This window comes from Anoplophora glabripennis, unplaced genomic scaffold (genome assembly GCF_000390285.2).
Source record: "Anoplophora glabripennis isolate ALB-LARVAE unplaced genomic scaffold, Agla_2.0 scaffold1027, whole genome shotgun sequence".
NCBI lineage: Eukaryota > Metazoa > Arthropoda > Insecta > Coleoptera > Cerambycidae > Anoplophora > Anoplophora glabripennis.
Window position 1 is genome coordinate 40,896 of NW_019417377.1, and position 11,463 is coordinate 52,358.

An 11,463-nucleotide genomic window follows, 5' to 3' on the forward strand; every position below is an offset into this window, starting at 1 on the left:
CTCTGGAACCTACACCTTGAGACGTTTGCCAGATAAGTGGATGACAAATTATCGTTGTTACTATCATTATTATGTTTATCTGAATTACTATTAACTGGTACCCGTGTAAGGTATTATCTAAATACCATCCCTAGTTTTGAGGAAAACCATAAACTTTAGTTTTAAGAATCACCCACATTTACGTTTAATGTAGATTACGCGAATTTATTAATTTTCTCCCTTTGATTACTAAACGAACATTAAATAGCCGACTATTCGTAAAATTAAATTAAAAAAGTATTTCTATACTTGTTACCCCATGTAATATAACAATATGTTAATTGATATTCTGTTGATAAGGTTTGTAATTTTAAGGTTTTTATCGTAGATAATAGTTATTCAAAATTTTCATTAATATATTTCGTCACAAATAAAATCTCTTGAATATTTTCCTTCCACTCTGATTCTAAGAGAACAATCCCGAAAGAATAGAAAAAACTGTTACTTAATCAGTTAGATTTGGGAACTCTTTTGTGATTTTCGAGTTCCCAGGTGAAGCGAAAAAAGGGCAGTTAAATCAAATCACATGGCGCCCTATTTCAAAATATTCTAATTAGTTGGCCTTGAAACCTGGAAAAGGCATTGCCTCCATGATTTGTTTTTTATTTATTCAATTAAATTGGAAATAGCTAGCCAGGGCATATGGCGTGCACATAATATCACCCGGTATCGTTAGTTAGTACCTTTTTAACATTTATTAACTGCCTGAGATTTTTTGCACGTTATAAACTCACGCCTTAAATTCCATATTTTTCTTAGATAACTCGGTTTTTATATATTTTAATAAAAGATGAAGTTGCATTTCAATATAAAACGTATACATTTGTACATTCATAGGGTTTTCCTTGATTTTTACCTTGTCTTGCACCCGTTTGGCCTTAAATTTGTACCCGGCTTAAGTTTATTAGTCCACATACACGTATTTTGTAGGAAACATCAAAATTCTACACAAACAAATTTAAAAAAGTGATGAGTTATCTTTTATATAAAATTGTATACAAAATAACAGAAGCATATATATTACAAAATTATATACGAAATAGCAATGTTGCCAATATACTTATATTTTTATTCATATATAACCAAATAAAGCGTTATATCCTAGTACATCATTATTATTTTTATATTTGCATCTAGACACATCCCCAGTTCACAGATCAAAGCTAACATTTCTGTCCAACAAAATAAAGCAGTAATTGAATTGAATTTGTTTTTCTCTATCCCCGCAATTCTAAATATATTTCACGTTGTGTAAATTGCGAAATATCTGTCATTTAGTTAACCAAAAAGTCGACAATTCAGCGCAACACATCCGTTTATAGGATTATCGCGAAAATGGTGAATGTTTACATGTTTTTCTTGTTTGGATGTTCTCTAAGCTCTAAGCTAAACATTGTAATCTCCTAACTTTTTAAATTGGGTATATTTTGTATTTATACTTTTAATTGGAGCTTATACAAGAGCTTACGCCAGCTTATTCATGTTACAACTGCTACTACTACTGTCAAAAGGCAGTAAAAAAAAACAATTCTAGAGAATATATGTGAAATTTCGGTAGATAGTTACTACCATATACTAGATGTACAATTTTACAGTTAGTTTTAAAGATTCATTTATAAAATATTAATAATTTTTTTATAATCTGAAAAAGCTTGTTATAACAAATTTACGTATATTGATATACGACTTTAAGTATTTCGTATTGTTTCTAATGGGACACTTCAGTACCTTGAACAAACATAGCTACAAACTTTGTGTTAAATTTATGTAAATATTTCATTCTAGTCGGTTCTAATTCGCGAAGCCTTGCCTTAAATATAACGGCATTAAAACTTACGAGTCCTATGCTTGATTATGCGGATGGTACACAGAGATCAAGAATGATTGTCCGTGCTGCTTCATATAGAATTTATTTGTTCTTCTCACTTGTTTTCGATACCTGTTGTGAAATCGAAAATGTAAATTTTTATGGCCACCTCAAAATTCGAATAATAATCCTTTAGACTTCTCTGTCCTTGTACGCCTTTGATATTAGCGAAAATCTTTCTTCTACAACAGCTTAATGTTTCCTTAAGTAACTAAACTTTTTACCAAACATAATAAAGAAATATGAAATAATAATAAAATGAGAATAATTTAAAAAATTTGAAATGCGTCTAAAAATGGCACAAGAAAGTCAAGTAATTAATAATTATACATATAGTTACGTTTCACAGTTTTTCCTCTCCGGTATCGGTGATTTGCACGCACCAGAATTTTGATTTTCTGAACGTGGAGGTCATCAATTGAAGTCGAAGGCCTTCCTGGTCGAGGATCATCTTCAATGACGACCACTTTTAAATCATGAAAACCATTCGTAACATTGCGTACGTCCCAAATCATTATCTCCGTAAGCTCGTTTCAACAGTTGAAACGTTTCCGTGAAACTTTTCCTCATTTTCACGCAAAATTTTACATTTCATTGTTGCTCTAGAACATCGCACATTTCAAATATCGTCGCTAACACTTAAACACTCAGATAACAATATCACGAAAACCTAATGAGATATCAATAATCCACAAACATATTATGCTGCCAACCACATATCACTAAAAATATCTCTGTTCAAAAAGTTCTGTTACTTTGTGGACAGACCTCGTATATGGATAACGAATAATAAGAAAGTAATTTGCGAAAAAATGTTTAACTATACTCGACGGCCGAAAATATAGATAGTGATTCATACATAATATAGAAACACTATTACCGTAAACTGTATAAAACTTAAAATGATTTTTATAACGGTTCAATATTATTTGCTTATGTTAAATGATGTGCCGCTCTCTTTCCACATCGATAGGATCTACAACAGTCATAGACTGAGTTACACTGAACGCGATTTATTTCCTATCTCTGTCTATCGCACTTATTACAGATAAGGAAATGCTCTTTTTAATGGGTGTAAACGGACGTACGTAGAATTCGAGTTAGCCGTAGTTAGAAACGTCAAACTATAAGCGCGCGCCAGGGTTTGCATATTCCGTGACTATAGTAAATTTATAAATTAAAAAAATACAATCGGGACGTTTTAAAACGTAGGAATAATAATTAAAATGGATCAAAGTGCCGGTTGTAGCAAACGGTCTGTTGCTCATAAACGCCCTAACCTATGCGATGCGGAATTAATAATGGTAAAAAACGTGTATAAAGGAATTCGGTCGCGAAATTCTAATACAAGTGTAAGTGAAGCTGTTGATATGTGTAGTTCGTTGACAAAAGTATCCGTTGCTACTGTTTATCGTGCCATAAAAAATAGTGTAGAAGTGAATCCAAAGAAGAAAAAAGTGGAAACACGAGGGAGGAAGAAAATAGAAGTCGACGTTGACGTGAAATACTCCATACGTAGGAAAATTCATGGATTTTTCTTTAGAAATGAAATACCAACGATAAAGAAAATTCAAGCTGCAATAGCTGAAGATGAGGATATTCCTAATTTCTCTGATAAGGTTCTTAGAAGAATAATGCGTGACATGAATTTTCGATATTTGAAACGGAATCGGAATAGTATGCTCGTTGAAAAAGACGAAATTGTGGTATGGCGAAGAGAATACTTGGGTAAACGAAGGTCATACTGTATCAAAAGTTTGGCAGGATGGTAATGTTAAGAGTAAGAGACAAGCATTTTTAGATGGATTTTCTACTTGATTAAAGGCACCTTCTGGAAAAGGGCGAAGATTGATTATAACACATATTGGTATCGATACGGGATTTTTAGAAAATGGTTTGCATGTATTTGAGTCACGAAAAACAGGAGATTATCATGAAGATATGAACAGCGACGTGTTTGAAAAATGGTTTGAATATGTTTTATCATATCTGGAGCCAGGAGCAGTTTTTGTGATGGATAACGCACATTATCATAGTAGAAGAGTTGAAATGTTACCGACATCAGCATGGAGAAAAGGAAATATTATGAACTGGTTACAATCGAAAAATATTGAATATACAGAAACCATGCTAAAAGTACAATTATTGAAAATTGTCCAAAGAGAAATAGGTCAATACATTAAGTATGTAGTGGATGAGATGGCCAAAGATCGAGGAATTCGTGTACTCCGTTTACCGCCATACCACTGTGAATTAAACCCAATTGAGTTGGGTTGGGCACAAATAAAGAATGAAATCGCAAGAAAAAACACCACCTTTAAAATAAACGACGTGAAATTATTATTGCAGGATGCTATTAATCACGTCACTGCTGAAACATGGTGTAAGTTTGTGTATTGGACATGCACAGAAAGAGGAACAACGTATGTGGGATCTTGATACAACGGTAGAAGTGTTCATAGAACCAGTCATTATTCATTTGGGTGAAGATGATTCTAGTGATAGTGATAGCAACAGTGATATGTGAAATATATAATGTGAATAATGTGATATGTAAGTATTTAAATATATTAATAGTGAGGTGATTATGTGGCAGTGAAGTGAAAGTGTGACAGTGATAATATTCGTGAGATAATTATTATAAAATATGTAAGTACCTACTTAAATAAATATATTAATAGTAAACATTACAATATTTTACGGCGGTGTAAACCGGGTGGTGGTGGGTTATCGATGCTCAAGAGGGCATCGTTTTATAGAAAACACTTAAAATTTAAAAACAAAATGTTACTAAAATATTTTTGAAGTTTTCTCGATAAAACCTCTAAAAATAATATTTATTATATTTTTTCCATATTTTCTACATCTTGTTGCCTTTTACGTATACACGCCTATGGATTTTCGATCCCCGCACGCCTCATCCTCCTTACTAGTCCAAGAGCTAGCGATGAATCACTATCTATAATTTCGGCCGTCGAGTATACATTAAAATAAAATAGACAGTTTATTAGTTTTATAATATCCTTCGAAAAATTATAATTTGTGTTTAGAATTTTTTAATTCATATCGTAGCAGATGTAAAAACTTTTTTATAAACTCAAGCGAGGTCATGGTTGCTTATACATACTTATTTTGATATCGCGCTGAAAAAAATTAAATTAACTGAATATTAAAAAAAACAAAAACTGAAAGAAAGAAATCAGTGTCATCAATTACACAGCCACACAAAAATAAAATGTCATGCGACATGTTATCAGTAGTATTTTTTGCCTTCTGATCACGAATCCGATATCAGAACTAAGCTATAACAGGAATTTCCTAACGTCAAAAAACAGGTCAAGTCAAAAACAGCAAAAATTCACGAAAAAGTGCTAGGAAAAATTAAAAAAAAAATTTTTTCTTTGTTAAAATGTTCATTTAAATGGTTAAAACCCCGCCGAACGTCAATCGGCGGTCAGAATTGATGGTTCCTTTTCTAACCTCGAAAAAAAACGGGTCAATTAATGTCAGATATCACGAATTTTAAAAAAATAACAGATTCGCGTCAAATTTGGTATGCGGAGGTTTTCGGAGTCACTGATCACGGATCCGAGGTTAATTTTGCAAAATTCGAGATGGCAGATCCGATATTTTTGTTTACTTTATAACCTGAGTACCCAATCATGTTCTAACCTTCTTTTTTTCGGCTATATCTTGTTCTTTTTTCTGTAAAAGGTAATTGATTAAATTTTTAAAAACGAATTTTGTAAATCTGATCTCGGATTCGTGATCAGTGACCCCGAAAACCTCCGTATACCAAATTTGGCGCGAATGTGTTATTTTTTGAAAATTTAGTCAGCCATCATGGATCTGCCATCTTGAATTTTGTAAAATTGACCTCGAATCCGTGATCAGTGACCCCAAAAACCCCCGTATGCTAAAGTTTTAAAAATTCGTGATATCTGATCTTAATTGACCCGTTTTTTTGGGGTTAGAAAAAGAACCAATAATTCTGACCGCGGATTCACGTTCGACAGGGTCTTAACCATTTAAATGAACATTTGAATATAGAAAAAAAAATTTTGTTGTATTTTTCCTACCACTTTTTCGTGAATTTTTACTATTTTGACCTGTTTTTTGAGGTTAGAAAAGTCATACGGATAACATAATATGTTGCATGAAAAGTACAGACAACTTTTTTTGTGTGGCTGTGTTATCCAATTCATGAGTAAGGCCTCTCATTAAAGAAATTAAAGAATCTTTGATGTAGTAAAAGGAATATGGGAATTGTTTTCAGGTTTCTTCTGGCTCGTGTAGATAAGCCAAAGTACACAAGGTTGAATAGAGATATTGTCCGGGACACCGGTCACTTCTGTTTGTTTAGGAGTTTCTCTTAAGTAAACTTGCTTATTTATCTGATATGAAAATTTAACCATTCCGGCCGACAAAGGGAAATGATTTTGTCAAAAGAAGTTGTATTCATTATATCTTTATTAACACCCTCAATATTTAAAAAGCGGCAATTTATTACATTGTACTGTACTGGAAAAATTTTGTCCGTGTAATGAAAACAAAAAAAAGATTGGGCTGTCTTACGTAGTCGACCACAATAATGGGCAATTGTAATGCAGGCATTAATTAATATTATTTTCTCTGACATTTTTACTGTAAGAGTAACACAGAGACACTGCCGAGACCGAAAATTTTAATTGAGACATCCAAATCCACCCAATTTTAGTTATAGCAAGCTTAAAGTTTGTGAGACACTAGAATTATGCCACCATTTTCAGTAAATTTAAAGTCCATCTTCAAAGTTTTAAATTTAATCAGGTATACTGATGCTGCCGTAAATTAATTCTCCTTTAAAATTAAGGCACCTACACAAAAAAGAACGTTATTAAACTAACCCAAGTACGCGTGAAATAGAAGTTTCGATGTTCTACAAAGTTAAGTATATAGTACGCTTCAGATTAATCATGTCCTACAAGTTAGAAATTTGGGACTTGAAGACAAAAAGAGCAGAAAATTCGAGAGAAGTTACGTGACATAGATATTAAAGTTTTACAAAGTCACGTGATCAAAATTTATAAGATATTGGAGAGCACTAAAAAGTGGCAACGTAAACAGCTTAACTTTTTTGCGAAAGTTAGTAAATTTTCCGTTTAGACGTTTTTCGCGCAATCTAGGCCATTCTCGAATTAACTTTGAACAACATCCGGTGTTCTGAATACACTATTTTTTCTCGCACCTAGTGGTAAAAAAAATATTTAGCACAAATGGGCAAAGTGAGTTCAGAAACTAATAAATAAAGGGTTAGGCATACATATACATCTTAAAGGTCGTTTTAATTAGTGACTAAATTTTTATTCAGAAATCAAACAAAAGATTCTTGAGAAAACACAAAAATTAGATTTCTTAAAAATTACTTTATTTAAATGACCCCTTCCAAGATGCTGGTACTCTTGACGTCTAATACGAAAGTTTTGCATCGCACGCGCCAAAATTTAAATTGGAATTGCATTAATCTCCATCCGAATGTTATTTTTCAGTTCGTCCAAAGTTTGAGGTCGATTAGAAAACACCTTTGACTTTAGGTAGTTCCATAGAAAGATATCACAAGCAGACATATCCGGCGACCGTACCGGCCTGTTGAGGCACCCAAATTTTGAAATGACGCGACCAGGAAACATTCTACGCAGAATTGTTATATGTAGATTCCCTAGCAGTGTGGGAGGTGACCGAGGTTGTTATTCAAAGTTACTCAATACTTGTTGATAACGTTGTGATGTAACCGTAACAGGCAAGTAATTTTCCTCAAAGAAGAACGGCCCAAAAATCGGATAGGCTAATATTTATTTATTTATTTATTTATTTACAGATTTGGCAACCCAACATATTGATAAACAATACAAATTACAGGGTGCACTGTAGATAAAATATAATAATAGCAGTGTGTGTACTAAACTAAAATCAAATAAGAATAACAAGTTACAATAATACAATATACATACAATACAATACATACATACAATAAATAAACAATCAATATTAATAAGTAATTACCTAGATCTGACATAATGATATGATTAAGGGCAAAAGAAACAAAAAACAAAGCACAACAAGAAAAAAGAGAGGATAAAAACCATTCAATTAACCTAACCGAGTTGAAGGAGAGGCTGAAAATGTCGATATGATTAAAAACAAATTATAAGTTATTACATTTTTATAATCTAAATTTCCAATTACCGGTCTATAACATCATTTCGGGGTTAAAAATTAAACATTATCATTATTATTAATTGAGGCACGACAACAAATAAAAATAATTCATAGCGAAAACTTTTTGCGGTAGGGAAAAAGCGGTCGGTTTAGATAGCGAGTACGCGAGCTCTCGCAGGCAGATAGAAAACTTTGTATTTGACTGAGGTCTAGTGAACAGTAAAATTTGCATATTCTACGTTTATAACGGCTATTTCACTAGTACCTTGATTAAGACGATATTAATGGGGTTGATATATGTATTGGAATATCGTCTGAGAAACATATTGGCTATATTGTATGAGTATTATTGAGAGAACAATGTCTCTTGGTGATTAGGGGCTTCGATCACAAGAGGTGAATTCTAAATAATTAACAATTGGTTTTATTATCTGCTGGTAACTCCCATTTCTAAATTATCTTTTTGTATACACTTTTAGGCATTTTAGTAGGGGTTTCGGTGTTCCGAAATATATTTAAAATTCCCACAAATTCCAAATTGGGCCCGCAGCCATATATACGAGGTGATCCAAAATATTCCCGATCGGATTTTATATTGGTTGGCCTCCCGAGATACCAAAGAGCCAAGCATTTACGGAGAGAAGGCGAAGTTTAGACCTACGAGTTACATCATCTCAACCAGGCTAAGTACCACATAGGGGGAAGTTTTTTTTACACCGTTGTTAACGACTTTAGTCCGATTTGGTATGAGTATATGACCACATGTATTAGAATTGTTTTGGGGATCATCTACCCCTTTCTTACTTATTGGTTTTTTTTTGTCATGTTGATAGTTGTCATTAAATAGTAAATTAATAATTTAGTCATGTGATCGGTAATTCGGAATTTTCTTTTGTAATTATTGAACAGAGATTTCAGGTATTTGTTTTAGTGTAAGTAAAATTTAGCATGTTAGTGTAAGACATTTAATAATAGCAAAGAGATAAAGGCCTGCATTAGTTGGATAGTTTTGATAAATCCTTTATCCATTGCTCGTTTGTTTGAGACCTCTCGAGTAATATTCTTAGATAGTATACACATTCCTACGTTTGATCTTGTTATATACTTTGTCTGTTTTAACTGCCGTCCCCTATACATCTTCATAGACATATATACATTGTTTTTTTTTAATATACCTCAATAGTTCAAATACACTCAGACTTTTATTAATTTATTTTGTATAAATATATATTTGTTTTCCTGTTAAAATCTTTGGCTATACAGTTTAATGATTTTATTATGTTTAAAGGTATGGTTATGAAAATCACTTGGCGCCCTTATCACTATATATAAATTGTTGTTTTTATATTTATATCTTTATAACCCACCCCCGACTCCACTGAGATTGGTCGGACATACCTTTATTGTTACTACATCGCCAAAGTTAACGTAACAAAGTTTTTTGCAACATACTAAATGGGGAGTTATTTGCAGCATTGGAGGCATACGCAGAGTGATAAAATAAATTTGAGGAGCGCGAAATATATTGTTTAATATTAAATGATAGTAAACTCAAAATGTAGCTGCAGTGAATTTTCCCGATAAATAATTTATACAAAAAAGAACATAAGCGATATGTCTCCTGGATGATAATTTTAACAGTCTATAGTGCTGCAGATTCGAATCATAGCTTAGTGGTAGCAAGTGCCTATTAAATCGATAGTTTAAGTTATAGATAAACTTTTGTTGGACCTTTTCTAAACGTTCGATATATTTAAGATATTGAGGATTCCACACTAAAGTCGCAAACTCACGATGAGATCGGACCATGGAATTATATAATAATATTAAGGACCTGGGATTACGAAAGGATTTGGTTACACGTAAAATAAATCCCAGATTGCGCAAAGACTTACGTACAACATTTTCAACATGAATTTCGAAGGACAGTTTAGAATCCAAAGTAACACCCAGATCCCTAATGGAATCCACTTTTTGTAGCAGAGTATTGTTTATCTTATAATTAAATCAATATTATTTCTTAGACGGGTGAATTTAATGAAATGACATTTATTAATATTCAAGAACAATTTGTTAAAATTACAATAATTGACGAAACGGTCGAGATCAGATTGAATATTCAGACAGTCAGCAATTGATGAAATTCTTGAAAATATTTTCAGATCGTCGGCATAAAGTGCATACTCAGAGTAGCAGAAACAAGAGCCAATGTTATTAATAAACAAAGAAAAGAGCAAAGGTCCCAAATGAGAACCCTGCGGTATACCTGACGTAACGTGAACAAAATTTGACGTAGAGTTATTGACTGACACACATTGGCACCTATTAGTTAAATAGGATTTTATCCATCTTAATAGATTTCCATGTATACCGATATTTCCAACTTTACGAACAATGTAGGATGGTGTACTTTATCAAAGGCCTTGGGGAAATCGATATACACGGCATCCACCTGATTTTGGGTTCCCAGAAATTCATTTATTTTTTGTACATATGATACAAGATTAGTAGTAACCGACCTGCCCTAGAAAAAACCATGTTGCTCCTCTATAATAATATTTTTATATTGAAAGAAAAGTTCCTCGGTAATAATAGCCTCAAATATCTTAGCAGGTATCGATAGTAATGAAATTGGGCGATAATTAGTTACATCACTCTTACATCCTCCTTTATAAACGGGCACAACACGAGCCTCTTTCCATGTGCTAGGAAACACACCTTCAGACAGTGACTTATTGAAAATTAAGTAAAGAGGTATTAAGAGCGATGTTTTGCAAGAATTCACAAATATTTCCGGCAGGCCATCTGGACCCGCACCCTTACTGATGCCAAGTTTATTTAGACGCTTCTCAATTGCAGATGTACTTATATAATCAATGATGCACGTTAAGGGATGTACCATAGATTTTATGACATTAAAGGATGTAGAAGAGGGTTCATAAACACTACCAAAGTAAGAAGAGCGTTGGAGATATTCTCATCAACAAAAAAAACGTTTCCATTAAATGTCATTGTATTGGGTAATTTATTATTTTGCCTTTTATTTGCTACAATTCGTGCAATTGCTGCGGATTTTCTGTCGCCCAGTAACAAAAGTTCTGTTTGTTAACATAACCTGACAAATAAAAATGAGCTTAATCTGATATCAGCAAGCAATCAACGGTATCCAGGTTTTCAGCAAGTAACGCTTCTAAACGCCCCCAAAAGTCAACGTTGTGCAAAACTATACTTATCTTATCAACTTCAACGTCACCTGTTACATGGGTGTTGTATAATAATGAAAAAGTAATATTAACGGTTGGTAGAAGGAAGCACAAAAAACAAACGCCTAGGTAGGAAATTCTGGAAGGAAACCTAGA